Source organism: Scomber scombrus, chromosome 4, assembly GCF_963691925.1.
Source record: "Scomber scombrus chromosome 4, fScoSco1.1, whole genome shotgun sequence".
Taxonomy (NCBI): domain Eukaryota; kingdom Metazoa; phylum Chordata; class Actinopteri; order Scombriformes; family Scombridae; genus Scomber; species Scomber scombrus.
This window is the reverse complement of record NC_084973.1, coordinates 31414472-31433064: the sequence shown is the minus strand read 5'-3', so window position 1 is coordinate 31433064 and position 18593 is coordinate 31414472. Positions and strand designations below refer to the sequence as shown.

Sequence of the window (18593 nt, the reverse complement as noted above, 5' to 3'; positions counted from 1 at the left end):
ACTATGAATTAAAAGAGTCAGAAACTCTTTATGAATTCATGTCTGTCTCGTGAAGCTGCTTTAAGTTCATCCGTCACATCTTGTTTGTTTCAGTGAATCTTAAAGTGTGTTTAAAGTGTTTTTTAGTTATTGATCGTATCTCCTGTTTTTTTTTTGGATCAGATACGCAAAGTACAACATAGTGAACGGAGTGGAGGAGCGAACGCTGTACAAAGCATTCGGGATCAGGTTTGATGTCATGGTGTTCGGACACGTGGGTTCATTTTCTTTCTTTCTTTCTTCTCTTTCGTACTTTTATAACTTTTTCATTTTTTATATTTTTAAGAACGATGTCAGATTCTCAGTGGGTTTTTTCATCACTTAAAGAGTAAAGAGAGACACCACACTAGATTTCTTTCTTTTTTTGGCCTCATGTAAACCTTCAAAAAATTATAATGTTGTCTTATTTAAGATAAGATATTCCTTTATTAGTCTCACTGTGGGGAAATCTAAGGTTTTTCAGCAGCAAGTGGAAGGCAAATTTAGAAAGAGCATCAATAAAAAGGATAAAGAACAAAAGTAATAAGTAAGTACACAAGCTATATTTCACCCATAATGTGGAATATTATATATATATTCTACATTATTTACTAAATGGCAGAAAACACTCATCAGAGCATCTTTGAGGTCTGAGGTGATTTCTTATTTTTTGTCATTTTAGACCAATCAATCATCCAGAACACCAAAATATTACATTCATAGGAGTGTAAAGGCCAAGAAATGCAACAACGCTCATATTTGGGACCTTTAAACCATCAGATATTTGCCTTTTTTTTGGCTTAAAAACTACAGTTAAACAAACATTATTCGATTGATTTTGTTATTCAAAATAGTTGCAGATACATTTCTTGTTAATTGGCTAATCGAAGGTAAGACCTCCTGAATTAATTAGACTCTGAAATGTTGTGAATTTAAATCTGATGCCGATATATTTGAGACTTAACTTAATATCTCTAAATTAAATCTTTAAATTTATTGCAGGCCCTTGTGATATTACTTTAGTGTCTGATAAATAAAATAATGTCATCGTTTGCCGCTGCTGAACTTTTTTTTTCCGTGACCTTTTTTGCCTCCAGAAGCTTCATAAACTGTCTAAAAACGTCCGGTTCTTGACTCTGTAGAAGAATGTATGGAGGAAAAAACAAAAAACAAGTGTCAGTTTGTTCTGATTTTGCAGGCGGGGAAGTTCAGCTTCATTCAGCTCATCATCTACATCGGATCAACGCTGTCGTACTACGCTCTGGTGAGAGGAACGCCTTCACACAATTGTCCATTCATGTGTTTGTGTCCTCTGTTTAGTTGTGAAGACAGCGAGAGTCTCTGTTGAAGTTTCAGAGTGGGACGCTGAGTCTGAGTCTGGACAAACTGAATGAATTTCTCTACTGGCTGATAACAAAGAGCTAAATAAACTAAAAACTCAGCTGTACTACAGAAGGAAAACACACACTTTAGCTCATAGAGTTAACACATTAAGAGGAAATTAAGTACAACAAGAACAATGCATCTGTAACTTATATTTATCGCTGCGTCACAGATCCACCCGAACAGGTTTTCAGTATGAAACATCCCTTATATAATGTGGAATATTATATATTTTACATGATTAATCATTTGGTCATTGTAGAAGCCAATAACAACAGATAACCTAATAATGACCGATAACCTTATAACTGCCGATAATGTAATAATGACCGATAAAGTAATAATGACCGATAACATAATAATGATCGATGACGTAATAACGACCGATAACGTAATTACGACCGATAACGTAATAACAACAGATAACGTAATAACTACCGATAACGTAATAACTACCGTTAACGTAATAACGACCGATAAAGGAATAACGACCGATAACGGAATAACGACCGATAACGTAATAACGACAGATAACATAATTACGACGATAACGTAATTACGACCAATAATGTAATAATGGCCGATAACGTAATAACGACCGATAACGTCAGATTGATAACGTAATAACGACATATAAAGCAATAATGACCGATAACGTAATAATGACCATTAACGTAATAATGACCAATAACGTAATATGGACAGATAACGTAATAATGACGATAACGTAATAAAGACAGATAACGTAATAACTACAGATAACGTAATAATGACCGATAACGTAATAACGACAGATAACATAATAATGACCGATAACGTGATAACAGATAACCTAATAATGACAGATAACCTTATAACGACCGATAATGTAATAATAACGGATAACATAATAACGACCGATAACGTAATAATGGCCGATAACCTAATAACGTCCCGATAACGCAATAACGGCCGATAACGTAATAACGGCCGATAACGTAATAATGACCAATAGTAATAATGACCGATAATGTAATAACGGAATAACGGCAGATAACCTAATATTGACTTATAATGTAATAACGACCGATAACCTAATAACAACTGATAACGTAATAACGTCAGATTGATAACGTAATAACGACCAATAATGAAATAATGACCGATAACGTAATAACGACCGATAACGTCAGATTGATAACGTAATAAACGATATATAATGTAATAATGACCGATAACGTAATAATGACGATAACGTAATAATGACCGATAACGTAATAATGACCGATAGCGGAATAACGGCAGATAGCGGAATAACGGCAGATAACGTAATAACGGCCGATAACGTAATTACGACCGATAACGTAATAATGACAGATAACGTGATAACGACAGATAACGTAATAACGACAGATAACGTAATAACGACAGATAACGTAATAACGGCCGATAACGTAATAACGACCGATAACGTAATAATGACCGTTAACGTAATAATGACCAATAACGTAATATGGACAGATAACGTAATAATGACCGATAACGTAATAATCACCGATAACGTAATAACGACAGATAACGTAATAATGACCGATAACGTAATAACGTCCGATAACGTAATAACGACCAATAACGTAAAAAATTGGCCAATAACGTAATAAGTTATTATGGAGTGTCTTCAGTGATACCCAAGACATTAAACTTAAATAAAGTAATATTATTACTTTATCGGCTCCAGTTATTACATTTGCAAAGGTTTTCATTTTATTTTTTCAGGCCAATAACGCAATAACTTCTTACGTTATTGGTTCAGGACTTGTATTACATTATTGGCTTATTATATTAAAAAAACAGGCAAATGTATTACGTTATCGTCGTTATTACATTATTTGGCTTCTACACTTATCATAGGATCCTTGAGTCTGAGGTGATTTCTTATCTGTCGTCATTTTGCACCAACCAATCGTCCAAAACTCCAAAATATTACATTTACAATAGTGCAAGACCAAGAATTGCAACAAATTCTCCCATTTGAGAGCTTTAAACCATCAAATATTCACAATTTTTTGCTTAGAAACCTTCTTCAACCATCATTCGATTGATACTAAACACTAATCAGACTGAATATAGTTAATTATTTTCGGTGCGCTTTGACTGGACACCACTTCCTGTCTCAAAATGCAACGAGCAGCTGCTGAAATCTGATTAAAAAAATGAAGGAAAACAGATGAGGAAACAGCTGGAAAAAAACGTGCAGATGATTTGATGTCTGTCGGTGGAGGTTTTGAGAATGAGACGTTGTAGTCAACCTTACTAGTGTTATATTTAGCGTTATATACTGACTGTGCAAACACAATACTGTAATGAATCATATGTCATTCTTAATGTGTAGAATTAGTGTGGATGTTTTATTTATTGTAGCCAGACAATGCAAGTTTGGGCGATGGGTGGGAGACCTTTTAACTCAAAATACACTTATGGAGCCTTCAGACTGTGCAACATCTACTATGGTAAAATGTAGGTTTCACATTGTGTGAGACGCCTATAATCAAATCTGCATCAGACTGTATGATACCAGTTAGTTTGTGAGATGAATGATGGTGAATCAGAGCTACAGTGAAAACAGAAAAGAAAGTTAAGTGAAAGCAGAGACTCGTCATCAGCTGCAGAAACTCTCACAAGCTTTTTAGTTTCACCTCCTGTTGTTTTGGTTTTCGTGCACCATGTTGGCATTAACCTTCCTGTCGTCCTCCCGGGTCAAATTAACCCTGTCTGTCTTGACTGTTCCTTCTTTCCTCCCTTCCTTCCTTCCGTCTGTCCTTCCTCCCTCCCTCCTTCTCTTTTTCTTTCCTTCCTCTCTCTTTCCTCCCTTACTTCTTTGCTTCCTCCATCCCCCTTTCTTCCTTCCTTCTGTCCTTCCTTCCTCCCTCCCTCCTTCATTCCTTCCCTCCTTTCCTTCCTCCCTTCCTTCTTTCCCCCCTCCCTCCTTCTCTCTTTCTTTCCTCCCGCCTACCTTCCTCCCTTCCTTCTTTCCTTCCTTCCTCCCTTCCTCTTTTCCTTTCTCCCTCCCTCCTTCCTTCATTTTTCCTCCTCCTTCCTTCCTTCCTTCCTCCCTTCCTTCTTTCCTTTCCTCCCTTCCTTCCTGCTTCCTTTCCTTCCTTCCTTCCTTCCTTCCTTCCTTCCTTCCTTCCTTCCTTCCTTCCTTCTTCCTCCCTTCCTTCCTTGACTCGAGGACAATAGGAGGGTTAAAGCCTTATATATTGTGTTGCAGAGGAGACAATATATTCAAACTCACCAACATGACAATCATTAGACTGCAGAGACCCTGACTGCACTTCAAAAACCCTGCTCAGTGTTCGCTTGGAGCAGCATCTTGTGGCCATTAGCGGAACTGCATCTTCTGACACTTAATTCCTCTCTGTGTGTGTTTAATGAATATATGTGTAGATTAGGTGTATTGTGTTGTTTCTCACCTGTTTTTTTTTCTCTTTATTTCTCTGCAGACGACCGTGCTGATCGACTGGCTGATTGGAACCAGCTGTTACTCCGCAGAAGTCGGACAAAACTACTCGGAGAAGAAGGTGGAGGCGGTCCAAGACAAACAGAAGGTGACGCCAAAGCATTACAGATGTGTGTGTGTGTGTGTGTGTGTGTGAGAGACACATCTGTAATAGAAGAAATGAGTTTATACACACACTTTTATTTATATACAGCTGTTCTTATTGGTATAATCATCAGGTGTGTGTGTGTGTGTGTGTGTGTGTGTGTGTGTGTGTGTTGCAGTGCATCCTGTGTGTGTCCTACGTCGACGAGAACAACATTCGACTGGTGAAGAGATCGCAGAAGAAAAGTTTACAAGACGTAAAGCCGATGTTAGTTCAGCCGCGTGAGGTAAAAACCTGCTGCTGCTTTTTGAAATTTTTTTTTACTGATGAAACAAACTTTTAACCGTTGAGGATTTAAAGCTTCAACAGCTTCGGTTTAATTCATGAAAACATTCCTGAAAGCAGATATGAAATGTTTTTTATAGTTTTACAGATTAACTCGGCTGCTGTTAATCAACACAAAGTATTTGAGTCCAAAGAGCAAAATGTAATATCAGTGACAACCCTGATAACACTGAAACACTCTTATTATTATAAAATGTCATATTAAGAATTTCTTCTTCTGCTCTGCCTTCAACTTACCTCATTAATCTTCCTAAACTATAATTATGTGTTTGTTCTTAACTTCCTGTGTTTTATTTAAGCGTCTGTTCTTTTAAATTCACATTTTATTGTTTCATGCTGATGACATTCTTCTTTTGTAATATTTTAATTTACGTATGTAACTATATAAGTATATAATTAATTAATTTAATGTATTTTAACATGTATAAATAGCACTGATGCAAGTTTTGTGTATGTTTAAGTATTTAACCCTCCTGTTGTCCTCGAGTCAAGGAAGGAAGGAAAGGAGGGAGGGAGGGAGGAAGGAAGGAAGGAAGGAAGGAAGGAAGGAAGGAAGGGGAGGGAGGGAGGAAGAAGGAAGGAAAGATGGATAAGGAAGGAGGAAGGAAAGAAGGAACGAGGGAGGGAGAAAAGAAAGAGAGAGGAGGGAGGAAAGAAGGAAGGATAGAAGGAAGGAAGAAAAGGGGATGGAGGAAGGAAGGGAGGAAAGAGAGGAAGGAAAGAAAGAGAAGGAGGGAGGGAGGGAGGAAAGGACAGAAGGAGGGAAGGAAAGAAGGTCAGAAGAAGGAAGAAAGGGGGAAGGAAGGAAGGTGGAAAGAAAGAGGAAGGAAAGACGGAGAGAAGGAGGGAGGAAGGACAGACGGAAGAAAGGAAGGAAAGAAGGAACCGTCAAAACAGACGGGTCAATTTGACCCTGCATGACGACACAAAGGTTAATCTTTTTATCATTTGAAATGTTCTTCTCGTCCTGACAGGAGAACACAGGACACCTGAGAGCCGTCCTCTCTCTGCTGCAGCCGGACGCCAACGCTGATCCCAAAGCCGAGCAGCTTCTCGCCCCTAAACCCGACCCGAACAGCAGCCCCCGTCGTCCAGCCTGGTGTAAGTGTGACCGCTGCCCCCCCTCCTCTCTCCCTCAGGAGCAGCTGTGCTGTCGGCGTAGCGACGGCGCCTGCATCACCACGTCTCCTCTGTTCGAGCGGCCTGGTGTTGTGCCGCTCGCTGCTGGAGGCCGTGCTTCTGTACCGAGACCCTCTGAGCCCGCTGGGTGTTCGGGGGGGTCAGACCACCGCGCTGCGTCACTGCGCCTACACGCAATACATCAGCTGGAGGATCGGGGTCCCACATGAAGACGCTCACCCTGTCATCCCCAGCTGCTGCGTGCGGAGAGTCAGGGAGGAGTATCCGAGCCTGGACGGACAGTACAGCGGCCTCACGCCTGCCAGGATGGCGTCAATGCAGGCGTGCAACAATGGAGAGCTGTGATGAACATATCCCCCCCCCCCCCCCCCCCTTCCTTACTCTCTGACATACTAACAGCGTCTATATGTTAAGATCTGCCTTACAAAGCAAAAAAAAATGCAATAACTTCACTCAGCTTGGCGTGAAGAAGAAAATGAGTCAGTTTTTGTCAGCTTGCGTCGAGTCAGAGAGGAAGAAAAACGTGACAAGTTGAATGAATCACCACGTTTCCAAAGATCATTCGTCAAGTCGTTTGGCTGCTCAGTAAAAAAAAAAAAATCTCTGAAGCCATTTTTCTGTTTCACCTCTCTTTTTAAGCAGCTTTTTACCTTTTATAGGGCAGAAAAAGCTTCTTAAAAAAAAACCAGTGCTAATATTTCTCCTGCCAGGAATGTGTTTGCATCCGTCATATCATATGGAAAGATAAAGGCTTTTGTTCCTATATATGAGATAGATAAGCATCATTTAAAGGAAAAACATAACCTCCACATCAAACATAAAATGAGTCATAGTAAAAAAAAAAAAAGAAGAAGAAGAAAACAAACTCCCTCTAGACAGAGTCTCACATTTTAAAGGATGATGCCAAAAAAATTGTGCCTTTTTTCTCATATTTCTGTGTCAGACAGTGTCAAATGATCACACTTAGGAATACCTGATCAATACCTGATCACACTTCCTATATTGGTGAGGTGATGAAAATACGATCCAGGAAGACCAGCTGAATGTTTTCCACATCTTTGACACATTTTTCAAGTTCCCAAAAAGCTAAAAAAATACATTTTTTTTCAGGACTTTTCTTCCCTGATATGATGCTGACTCATCATGAAAGCAAATAAACTCAACTCCAGTATTAATATGACCGCTCACATCTTCCCTTCAACATTACATTTAACCATCGTTTTTGCCAATTGTTTGTTTTCTCTTTTCTCAGATTCCTTCTCCCACATCTCTAAACATTTCTTCATTTTCCTCTATGTCTTTCAACCATTGTGAATCAATTTTCTTTTTCTTCTCCAATTTCTTACTCCTTTTTGTTCTAATTTTCCTCTTAGATTCTGTAATTGTCTCTTACTAAACGATCCTCCTTCTGGAAATCCAAATTTTTTCGACCACAACGGACAACCACTTAACACTTTCCTTTCCATAGACCCTTATCATGTATTCTACCAGATGGCCCTCTGGCTCACTGGACTTATTTCCTTTATTCCCATGATTAGCTAATCTTTGTCTTTAGACGTAGTCGTCACTACGAATCCTGGATCTGTTTCTTCGGCACAATCAAAGTAAAAGCCGCCGTACTATATACGGTACCTTTAAGGAGTCAAAGGACTTTTAATACCTTATCTTCCCCCTAAAACATGACACTACAGAATAGACAGGTTTAGTGGTATGTCCCAGTCGTACAAAATTAAAACCCTTTTTTTTTTTTTTTTTGGCTTCCCTTTAAAGTTACTGAAATCAGAATTTCAACATCTCACCCAGTTTAGAGGGAAATTGTTCCTCGTTCGGGGATCACTGTGGAGTTGACCAATGTCCGTCACGGCCGTCGGTCCTCTCGTCTCAGACTTTTTTTCTAGCAGAGGTAGAGGAAGGTGTGTTACACCCGGTCCCGGGGTCCCCGACTGACACGCTAGACTCTGGCGAACTCGCAAGCGATCCCACTTCTGACACCAGGTTTTTGTTGTGGAGATTTCCTTAATTAAGGGTGAGAGAGAAAATCATGAGTCCAGTAAACGAATTTAGATCACAAACTAGTATTCTTAATATATATATATCTTGTACAAGATGAGTTCAGCACACAGCACACGTAAGGTACAGAGAACAGAACTGAACTGAACTGAACTGTAAAGAAACAGAACCAAAGTTATAATATCTTTCGGGCTCATCCCACACCTCTCTGAGAATCAGCCCATTCTTCTGATACATAACAAGGCCTTCTTCTGATACATAACGAGGCCTTCTCGGTGGTGTCTTATCAGTGCCTTAGTGGGAGTCCGGTACACAGCACTTTCCCACACTATGAGAAAGATACACATGCTAACAAAGCCTAACACAGTTTAACAGAATACTGAAATGTATATGGATATAATGAATATTATTTCTCCACTACACTTTCTCCTTCCCTCCCTCCTTCTCTCTTTCTTTCTTTCCTCCCTCCTTTCTCCTTCCTTCCTCCCTCCCTCTTTCCTTCCTTTTTCCTCCCTTCCTTCCTTCCTCCCTCTTTTCCTTCCTTCTTCTTCCTTCCTTCCTTCCTTCCTTCCTCCCTCTTTTCTTTCCTTCTTCCTCCCTCCCTTCCTTCCTTCCTTCCTTCCTTCCTCCCTTCCTTCCTTCCTTCCTTCCTTCCTTCCTTCCTTCCATCCTTCCTCCCTCCCTCCTTTCCTTCCTCCCTCCCTCCTTTCCTTCCTCCTTCCTTCCTTCCTTCCTTCCTCCCTCTTTTCCTTCCTTCCTCCCTTCCTTCCTTGACTCGAGGACAACAGGAGGGTTAACAGACAACACACAGAGCTTCACACGTTTTCCTCTTATTCTCCTGAATACGTTTTTCTTCTATGAGGTTTATTTGATCCAATTTAGATTCAACAAACTTGTTGTGAGTCGCTCGTTTCAGCCCGTTGACGGTCAGCTGATCATGAAGAGGTCAGCACTCATGAGATTTGATTATTAACGTGATCAATGCCCCTAAAATTGCGACATAATTTGCGGACAAGTTTCATTCAGACATACTGGGAGTAATAATGAACTCAAATAAAAACCTACTTTTGCAGTTTTGAAACGTTTATTTCGTTAAATTAGCTCAGAACAGTTTGTGTTTCCTGCTTTTTTTGGATTTATGAATACAAATTCTAGTCAAAATAAGGATAATAAATTAAGTTAAAACTAACTTATTTAACCCTCCTGTTGGTCTTAAGTCAGGCGTGAACTCATAAATGAGGTGTTATTTAATTTAAATGAGACCTATTGTTCATAATATCCTAAATAAATGTGTATAATCTGTGGTAATAAATTGGAATGAAGTTAGATAAAAAAGGTCAAACACAGAATTGGATGATTTGATTATTAATATGATCAACGCCCCTAAAATTGTCACATAAGGCGACCTGGTCTGCTCCATTTATGGGTAAGTTTCATTCAGAAATAACAGGAATATAATAATGAAATCAATAAAAACTATAAGTAGATAAATCAGCCTCAGAAAAGTTTGGCTTCCTACTTAAGAGTTTGGGATTATGAATAAATTAAACAATCATTTCTATTTTAACCCTCCTGTTGTCCTCGAGGGAAGGAAGGATAGATGGAAGGAAGGAAAGATGGAAGGGAGGAAAGGAAGGAAGGAAAGATGGAAGGAAAGGAAGGAAGGAAAGATGGAAGGAGGAAGGAAGGAAGGAAGAAAAGGAGGAAGGGAAGGAAGGGAAGATGGAAGGAGGGAAGGAAGGAGGAAAGATGGAAGGAGGGAAGGAAGGAAGGAAGAAAGATTGAAGGAGGGAAGGAAGGAAGGGAGGAAAGGAAGGGAGGAGGGAAGGAGGAAAGAAGGAAGGAAGGGTCAAAACAGACGGGGTCAATTTGACCCGGAGAGGACGACACAAAGGTTAATTCAGTGAATCCAAACAAAAAAAAAACCCAAATAAATGTAAATTAAAGGAGGATTTGATGAGCCAAACATAATATCTCCACAAAAAGTGCAGCTTATATTAAAAAGTGTCTTTAATCTTGATTACATGAACTTTAACTTTTTAATTTGTTGCTCAGAAAAAAAACGTAATAGGCAAAAACTGATCCTTTTAAACAGTTTCTCCTGTTTCCCATCATGCTCTCTGTGCACACACTGTTTATTTGTTCCCTAATAATGAATAATGGCGACCGGTTCAAACTGTTTTTTAATGGAGTCTGTGTGAAACTGGAGATAATAACGGGGCACAAAGGCAGCTTCAGAGAAACCGCGCAGCTGCTCTGAACTGAGAGAAAAGAGGGAAAACCCACTAATGTTCCAAAGTAAGTAACATCCGTCTCCAGACTCCGATAAGAAGCTTCGTTTTCTCACATCTGGACGCGGGTGACGGCGTGATAGGAGGAGGAGGGAGGAGGAGGAGGGGAGGAGGAGGAGGAGGAGGAGGAGGAGGAGGAGGAGGAGGAGGAGGAGGAGGAGGAGGAGGAGGAGGAGGAGGAGGATCTGTAATTGAATCAGCTTACATTTGTGTTGCAGTTCATCACAAAATGATGTAAATGTGTTGTAATGTGAAACAAACACTTGGAGGATTTCAGGCATTTGTTTTCTAATAAAATCTACTCAGTATATCCAAATCTGGTTTTCATGATTTTATTTTACTCATATTGCTCCTGAACTTTAAACCTGCATGACCTGATTGAGTCAAAGCTGCAGCAACACTTGTAGTATAGAAGCTGATAATGTAATAAACTTGCAATAATGTATAAAAAAAACTCATAACTCAATAAAAATGAATGTTATTATAACATTATTAGATTCTGTAAAAATAAGGTTAACCCCAATAATGTAATAATCTCCTGTAATGTAATTTAATACATCATCGGTACAGAGATTGTTACATTATTGGGAAATGCCCTTTATTACATTATCGGGTTTTATTACATTTTTTTTAATGAGTTATGAGGTTTTTTTTTATTAAATTATTGAGTTATTACATATCAGGTTCTACAAAACATATGACTCAGTAAATGCCCTTTATTACATTATCAGGTTTTTTTTATTGAGTTATGAGGGTGTTTTTATTACATTATTACTTCATTAGGTCCATCATAAAACACATTACAAGCCAGTAATTAGGTTCAGTTAAAAAGCAGAAAAATGTACAAAAATAACCAATTGTATGCATCCAGATTTGTATCAGCCCATTGGTAATCTAGCCGGATGGGTTGGGTAATGTGGTCATGTGACTTTAGGCCATTGGTAATCTACCCGGGTCGGTTGGGTAATGTGGTCATGTGACTTTAGGCCAGTCATTATCCCAGACAGGCTCGAGGGTGAGGGGAGTATCCAAGAAAATTACAGCTTAAAATCTAAACTCTAAATATTTAGCTTACATGTATACATAAATACACACACACACACACACACACACACACACACACACACACGTATATATATAGAGTTCCAGTTTTCCAGTAGAAACAAGTTTAAACTGAGTATCTTTTGGGTTGTGGATAATAAGACTTTAATGTCACACTGAATTTTGAGAAACAGCAATCTATGTTTTTTTATTTTTTTTACATTTTATAGATTAACCCTCCTGTTGTCCTGGAGTCTAGGAAGGAAGGAAGGGAGGGAAGGAAAGGAAGGAAGGAGGAAGGAAGGGAGGGAGGAAGGAAGGAAGGAAAGGAGGAAGGAAGGGAGGAAAGAAGAAAGAAGGAAGAGAGGAAGGAGGGAAGGAAGCAAGGAAGGAAGGAAAGGAGGGAGGGAGGAAGGAAGAAAGAAGGAAAGGAGGGAGGAGGGAAGGAAGGATGAAGGAAAGGAGGGAAGCAGGAAGGAGGGAGGGAGGGAGGAAAGAAGGAAGGGAGGAGGGAAGGGAAGAAGGACAGATGGAAGGAAGGAAGGGAGGAAAGAAGGAACAGTCAAAACAGACGGGGTCAATTTAACCCGGGAGGACGCTCTGATTCAATTCTCACATAACGAGGTCTCGTTTGATGTGATTGTTGGCGTGGCGACACGAGGCATCGAAACAACCAAACACTTTTATTTGAGAGGTTGAATCTGTGTCGAGTCGTCTGCTCTGAGCATTAACATCACGACTGATCAGCCACATGAATACTCACAATCAGTAAAGTAACTACACACATTTACTCAAGTAGAGGTTTAACCTTCCTGTCGTCCTCCCGGGTCAAATTGACTGTTCCTTCTTTCCTCCCTTCCTTCTTTCCTTCCCTCCTTTCCTTCCTCCTTCCTTCCTGCCTTCCTTCCTTCCTTCCTTCCTTCCTTCCTTCCTTCCTTCCTTCTTTCCTTCCTTCCTTCCTTCCTTCCTTCTCTCTTTCTTTCATCCCCCCTACCTTCCTCCCTTCCTTCTTTCCTCTGTCCTTCTTTCCTTCCTTCCTCCCTTCCTCTTTTCCTTTCTCCCCTCCCTACTTCCTTCCTTCTTCCCTCCCTCTCTCCCTCCCTCCCTCCTACTTTCCTTCCTTCCTTTTTTCCTCCATCCTTCTTTCCTTCCTTCCTCCCTTACTTCTTTCCTTTCCTCCTTTCCTTCCTCCTTCCTTTCCTTCCTTCTTCCTCCCTTCCATCTTTCCTCCCTCCCTCCTTCTCTCTTTCTTTCCTCCCTTCCTTCTTTCCTTCCTCCATCCCCCTTTCTTCCTTCCTTCTGTCCTTCCTTCCTTCCTTCCTTCCTTCCTACCTCCCTCCATCTGGATTGGTAGAATTGAAGCTTGTTGGTAGAAATGATAAGCGGTTAGAAACTAGTCAGTGTGATTTTAATGAGCAGGGAAAGCAAGAATGTTTCACTTCTCTTTATCAAATAAAAAATCAGTTGTTTTTACCAATATGACCGTTGTTAATACCTTATAGGAGCAAAGTATTCCGGTGGAGATCCAACTCATAAAATCCAAAATATCCAAAATATTTTAAAACATATTTGTGGAAATGTTTACTTTAGGTGCAAATGAGATAACTAATAACCTCATAATTCATTTTCACATTTCATTTTCCACTCCTGCCTGTTTCAGGGTAACACCCCCCCCCCCCACCCCCCCCCCCCCAAACAATAATCTAGGAGTAAGAGGACATCTGCAGTGTCTCAGCTGGTGTAACATGACTTTATTCACTGCAGCTCCACTTTTGATTAATGCCATGAAATATATCTTACAGTTAAAATTATAATCAGCTTTAACAAATGTCTCTCCCAGTCAACCTTTACACAGTCGGGACACTTCCTCTGTCAGATCCAGCACAATAATAGTCGGAGTAATATTAGCTGTTTACACTCCAGGCTATTCTTCAGGTGGCCTATTTGACATTTACGAGCACTCTCAACCCTTCGCTCTACCCGACTCTGGCTCCAGACTTCGACCATTGTTTTTATAAATGGTCCATTTGAACAAAATAAGGGCTCTTTGTTAAACAACTGCAGGCCTGAAATAGCTGCCGACAACCTTCAGCTGCAGACATCCTCGTTTCCTCCCATTACTCATCCCGCTCCGAAACCCTCACTGCTGCTATTGTTCACTGGGGGTTTGAAGAGGACTCACTGCTGGTGGCTAATGTGTTAGCATGTGTGATTTTGGAATGAGGAAGGTCGAAGGTCCCAGTGTAATTAGATTAGTGTATATTTTTTAATGAGGCAATATATTTGAAGAACGTGGCTCTGTGTGACTTTGCTTTACGTCGGACACAGAGTCTCAGTTTTCTCTGAGGATTCACATCGGCACGAGACAAATTAGGCAAAAATATTGAGTTTTTATGTTCATAGTGCACTGAGCTGTTTGAACACTGCATGCTGATGAAAATAAGACTCATTAACTGACCAGAAATTACATTTAAATGTGTGAATTTTCTTCTAAAGCCACAACAACAGACCTCTCAATCAACCATAATTAAAGCAGCTGGTGTTTATCATGTGTGGATAACGAATAAAGAATATATTTTTTAGTTAATAAAAGGCAAGGCAAGGCAGCTTTATTTATTTATACAGTGCATTTTGTACACAATTTTGTAATAAAAAATTAAATAAAAACAAAGTACAGAAAAATAGAAAGAGAGAGAAATAAAATACTAGAATAGAGCATTAAATATAAGGTTGCAGCATAAAATAATGATTTGCTTTAAAATCATTAAAAGGACATAGAGTGCAAATGAAAGATTAAAATAAAAATATACTTAACTACTTAAGTTATTTCCAATACACAATATAGTTATAAAGCGGTTGTGATATGTAGCACACAATGGAAATATTCAAGTACTCTCTGGAGACTGAAAACATGATGACTGTTATTAGTTTATAGTCTTTAAGTTCAACACACCACTGCTCCCAGTTTTTTGTTGTTGTTGTACTTATTATTTATTATTTATTATTTATTGTTCTTTATTCTTTTTCTCATTGCTGCTCTTATATTCTATTACTGTCCACTTCCTGCTGTAATAATGCACATTTCCCCATTGTGGGACTAATAAAGGAATATCTTATCTTATCTTAGGTAATACTACACTTTACTACTACTCAATAGTAACATTATTTATAATATACTATGTAGCATGAAGTAAAGGGGTTGTGATAAAATGGAAATATTCAAGTAAAGTGCTTTACACAGAACTACTCTGTGGAGACTGAAAATGCGATCACTGAGCCGTTTCTAATCAAGTGTTTATTACTATTAATGTGTTTTTAATAGTTTTTAATCGTTCTTGTACAACATTGAAGGCCTACACACAATACTTGTTAGTAGATCAGTTCAGAGATTTATTGACATTAAGAAAAATATAGAACGTTGTATGTTATCATTTAACTATATTTTAGCACTCATAGTGTTTCAGGAGAGTTTAATGATTATTTTTGATATTTTCGGCCACAGTAACTGTAACATGAATATTTGTCACTGACACTTTTAGTCAAATAAGTACTAAAATAAGCTGTTAGCCATCATTTCTCATCAGATATAATCCTAAACCGTGTTATAAATGTGTTTTTTATTCTAAAATGAAACTCTCTATATAAAGCAAGGAATCTCCGTCTGTATGTAAGTATGAATGTATTTCCTTTGCATGTCTCGAGAACTGTTCATCTGATCTACTTTATATCCGGCAGGTTGATTGTTGGAGAATCAAGGAAGTGCAATGTCCATGTATGAAGTTATTTGGGTGAGAGGCTCTCGAGAAATAACGAAAAATATCTCATAAACAACTGTGATTTGCCTCTTCTGCAGAAATACAACAGCGCCACTCCCTCATTGTGGCCATAGATGGTATTACACCTGTAGTGATAATGCTAGAGAATGACTTGGACAAAGGTTAGAGAAATAAGCTCTATTCTCGTTCCTCACGCAGACATAGTGCAGGATGTCTCAGGCACGTTTTGAACGGGCGAAACAGTTAATACGATCAACTTTAGCCCGTGAGCTGTTAAGGGAACATCGGTAAATTGTAACATCTACTTATAGCCTGCATTTGAGGCGTTTAGGGAGCATCTATAAATTGCAGCAACTACCAACAGGCTGCGTTAGAGGCGTTTAGTGGACTCTTCTCTCTAGTTATTGACTAATGGGCCATAATAGGAACATAGTGCAGGATGTCTCAGGCACGTTTTTAACGGGTACTGCTCTAGTAGTAAAGTTAATAAATAAAAACGTACAGGCCTAAGTTTTCCACTGTGCTGGTTAACAGACCCTCAAAGAAAAAAAATCCTGAAATGAAAAGCTCATGTTTTTGATCTTAATTATTTGAACCAGAAAGTGTTTAACCTTTGTGTCGTCCTCCCGGGTCAAATTGACCCAGGTCTGTTTTGACTGTTCCTTCTTTCCTTCCTTCCTTCCTCCCTCTTTCTCTCTCTCTTTCCTTCCTCCCTCCTTCCTTCTTTCCCCTCCTTCCTTCCTCCCTCCTTTCCTTCCTTCTGCCTCCCTTCCATCTTTCCTTCCTTCCTTCCTTCCTGCCTTCCTTCCTTCCTTCCTTCCTTCCTTCCTTCCTTCCTTCCTTCCTTCCTTCCATCCTTCCATCTTTCCTTCCTTCCTTCTTCCTCCCTTCCTTCCATCTTTCCTTCCTTCCTTCCATCGTTCCATCTTTCTTTCTTTCCTTCCTTCCTTCCTTCCTTCCTTCCATCTTTCCTTCCTTCCTTCTTCCTCCCTCCTTTACTTCTTTCTTCCTCCCTTCCATCCTTCCTTCCTCCTTTCCTTCCTTCTTCCTCCCTTCCTTCCATCCTTCCATCTTTCCTTCCTTCCTTCCTCCTTTCCTTCCTTCTTCCTCCCTTCCATCTTTCCTTCCATCCTTCCATCTTTTCTTCCATCCTTCCATCATTCCATCTTTCCTTCCATCCTACCATCTTTCCTTAATTCCTTCCATCTTTCCTTCCTTCCTTCCATCCTCCCATCCTTCCATCTTTCCTTCCATCCTTCCATCTTTTCTTCCATCCTTCCATCTTTCCTTCCTTCCTTCCTCCTTTCCTTCCTTCTTCCTCCCTTCCATCCTTCCTTCCTCCTTTCCTTCCTTCTTCATCTCCTTCCTTCTTCCTCCCTTCCTTCCATCCTTCCATCTCTCCTTCCTTCCTTCCTCCTTTCCTTCCTTCTTCCTCCCTTCCATCTTTCCTTCCATCCTTCCATCTTTTCTTCCATCCTTCCATCATTCCATCTTTCCTTCCATCCTTCCATCTTTCCTTCTTTCCTTGACTCAAGGACAACATGAGGGTTAATGCTGACAGCGTTAACCTGCAGATTGTGTTTGGATGCATGTGGAGTGTAAGCGGGCTGAAGGCCATCGATGGATAGATGATCTAATGGAAGTGTAGGTGGATGGATGAGCTGACGCACATTGACAGCTGGGTTAATGGACGGATGGATGGATGGATTTACAGTACAGTAGACATATTAAACGGACGGGTGGACAGAGCAGTCAGATGCACCTACAGTACAATATAAGTGTTTATTGTCGGTCTCTGCTTGGCCTGAACTTGTTTATCACAAACACACACACGCGAGCCTCAGGAGTCAAACAGCAGTTACATTGTCTGCTCTGTTGTGTGGTTTCTCTGCACCACTGGAGAGTTAAAGCACGAGTTCTGTGCTTAGATTCGGCGAGAGCATAAAAGTCGCAGATTCTGGCCCGAGCAGAAAGGATGATTTATATATATAATGTGATTTATTGACGGATTACACGCGTGAAACAAAAACAAAATGTAAGGAATAACATTTAAAAAGAATCTCGAGACGTTAGAAGACAACATAAAACTTGATAAAATACTGAAATCTAAAATTACATCAGCACAAATTAGATTGCCAACATCCTCTATTTGATGTCTAAAGTAAAACTGTGACTGTGACTCTTTTCCAAAATGCAAATAATCCAAAATGCATTTATTTAACTTTACTTTCTGAGGTAAATCAGATTGATGAATTACATATGAAGCTCTAATAAGGAAATGGTTAGCTTAGCTTTGCATAAAGATTGGATGCAAGAGGAACTTGAAACTGCAAATCAAACAAAAAACAAGATATAACATGTTAATTTATGAGCTTTAGAGATGTTTGTAGGCCCATATTGTTATCTACAGAGAGCCAGGATAGTGTTTTTTCTTGTCTTTATGCTACGATAAGCTAACTTGTTGCTGGTGTTGGCCTCAAATTACCAAAATGTGCAACTTTCCCTTTAACCTGAGATGACATTTTTAGCCACAGCTGCAGTTTTCTGGCAGTTTTCAGTCCAGACTGAAATATAACTAATATATAACGTGAAACTTTTCATTTATTTTGTGAACTATCTTAACATTGACAAGGTAAATTGGCACAAAATGTGTAAATTCATATTCCCATTATAATGAATCATACTGACTTAAATTATCGTTTGACTTTCTTGTTGGCATGGCAACCCCCTTCATGACCTCAACCCTACATAGACACAACATTTGTATTTTTTTCTAATTAAATAAAGGATTCTCTGTATTATATTCTGTTACTTTTTTATCTTATGAGTTCATTTTTACGTCCTTTGAGATATTGTGTGGAATCTAAAAGAGGAGGGAAAAAATGCTTCATTGGCATAAAAAACTAGTTTGATCTCGATTTTTCTGCATCGTTCAGGAAACAGGAGCAGAGTTCAGAGTTAATATTTTGTTATTTATTAAAATACAGGCTTTGGAGAAATTCCCC

General features: G+C 39.3%; 1 pseudogene; it reads left to right on the top strand.

The window, feature by feature from the left end:
• LOC133979429 (P2X purinoceptor 7-like) overlaps positions 1-6815 on the top strand; it is a 9940-nt pseudogene extending 3125 nt beyond the window's left edge.
• Positions 6816-18593: the final 11778 nt, after the last annotated feature.